General features: G+C 45.1%; 1 non-coding gene across 1 annotated transcript in view; it reads right to left on the bottom strand.

Moving 5' to 3' along the window:
- The window catches only part of LOC149474789 (small subunit ribosomal RNA), a 1,905-nt gene extending 857 nt beyond the window's left edge, over positions 1-1,048 (bottom strand). The window contains exon 1 of the ribosomal RNA XR_016318266.1: positions 1-1,048. This exon is cut by the window's left edge and continues 857 nt beyond it. This is a non-coding gene — a ribosomal RNA (small subunit ribosomal RNA).
- Positions 1,049-2,201: the final 1,153 nt, after the last annotated feature.

Raw genomic sequence — 2,201 nt, 5'->3', positions numbered from 1 at the left:
CGTTCTTGATTGATGAAAACACCTTTGGCAAATGCTTTCGCTGATGTTCGTCTTGCGACGATCCAAGAATTTCACCTCTAACGTCGCAATACGAATGCCCCCAGTTATCCCTATTAATCATTACCTCGGAGTTCTGAAAACCAACAAAATAGAACCGAGATCATATTCTATTATTCCATGCACGAAATATTCAAGCGGCATTTTGAGCCCGCTTTGAGCACTCTAATTTGTTCAAAGTAAAATTGTCGGCCCACCTCGACACTCACTGAAGAGCACCGCGATAGGATTTTGATATTGAACCGGCTTTTAACGACCGGCTCACCGACGATATGCTCCGCAAACGTGTCAGTATCACCGCGGATGCGGTGCACCGACAGCGCGGCGCACAAATGCAACTACGAGCTTTTTAACCGCAACAATTTTAGTATACGCTATTGGAGCTGGAATTACCGCGGCTGCTGGCACCAGACTTGCCCTCCAATTGTTCCTCGTTAAAATATTTAAAGTGTACTCATTCCGATTACGAGGCCTCGTAAGAGTCCCGTATCGTTATTTTTCGTCACTACCTCCCCGTGCCGGGAGTGGGTAATTTGCGCGCCTGCTGCCTTCCTTGGATGTGGTAGCCGTTTCTCAGGCTCCCTCTCCGGAATCGAACCCTGATTCCCCGTTACCCGTGACAACCATGGTAGTCGCAGAAACTACCATCGAAAGTTGATAAGGCAGACATTTGAAAGATGCGTCGCCGGTACTGGACCATGCGATCGGCAAAAGTTATCCAGATTCATCAAAATTAACGACTTCAGACGCCAGGCCCTCCGTCGATTGGTTTTGATCTAATAAAAGCACTCATTCCATCACTGGTCAGAGTTCTGATTGCATGTATTAGCTCTAGAATTACCACAGTTATCCAAGTAACTGAGTAAGATCTAAGGAACCAAAACTGATATATTGAGCCATTCGCGGTATCGCCTTAATACGGCTTGCACTGAGACATGCATGGCTTAATCTTTGAGACAAGCATATAACTACTGGCAGGATCAACCAGGGAGCTAACTAAAGCTTCCGCTAGAGCCTCAAACGTAACACGACGATGCCGCCGCGACGTTTGCTTCTCTATATAATTATATTATGTGCGCGAGGCGTGTTTAAATAACATGATATGTGACGGCGGCGACCGTCACACGCACACTATTCACACACACACACGGGCGCGCACACGTGGATAAATCTGAACACAGTCAGTTTAACCGTTGAAAGTATCATCTTAACGAGACACCCCTCAACAATTCCCATTCGCATCAAGCGAAGGAAAAATTTTAATATCGGTCAACTTTTATGACGCAAACGATCAATCTACGCACGGAGAGTGGAAGGATCGAAAATTGCGACCAAGTTTTGGAATATACGTGTGTTTCACACACACACGTATAAACATCTGATAAAAGCCCATTGGTACATCACAAACGTGTGCGATGTGAGCATTAAAAATTTTCATACTGCCGTTCAATAGTCGTAGTATATTTTTCACGGTCTGCGCTCCGAGAGTGTATCAAGATGCGTAATATTTATTACACTACACATATAAAATACAATCTACGAAACTGACAATCTATCAAACCGTCGGCAGACGCAATGTTACTACAGCTACTACTACTTCTTCTTCTACTACTACTACTACTACCACACTACTGAACACTGATCTTCTGATTTGAAGAGTTTTTGTTGTTCCATAAAATACTAAAGATTAAAAACTGTATCGCGCCGTTTGCACAACACACGCTTTTATAATATATCATCTTTGGTCTTTTATTATTTTATAGAACTAACACTACTCTACAATTCTGTCAGACTCACCACCAAACACCAACCCCAACCCCACATCAACGCCACACCGACACGCGAACTGCGGCAACGAGGAGAGCGCAGAGCACACACGGGCGACGCGGTACAACAGCGACGAAATAATGATACATACACATACGTACAATCTCTCGCTGCTGCGCACGCGCATCGCCCCCCGTCTTCGCTAGCCTCGCGCACCGATTGTCTCGCATCCCGGCAATGGTGTTTCTGCTTGTTTAATTTTTCACGTATCACGCACGGCATATGTACATACATACATACATACATACATACATACGCCGCGCGCGACTAACGCCTCGTGTTTTCAAGGTCAAGTCAAAAAACTTTGTACGCGTGCA

The sequence above is a fragment of the Colias philodice genome, unplaced genomic scaffold (assembly GCF_061535455.1).
Source record: "Colias philodice isolate Cphi_HAF_F1 unplaced genomic scaffold, ilColPhil1 Martin Lab GWU primary ptg000018l_1:14663442-14930425, whole genome shotgun sequence".
Taxonomy (NCBI): domain Eukaryota; kingdom Metazoa; phylum Arthropoda; class Insecta; order Lepidoptera; family Pieridae; genus Colias; species Colias philodice.
Note: the sequence above shows the minus strand (reverse complement) of the source record. Positions and strands in the feature narration are given on the sequence as shown.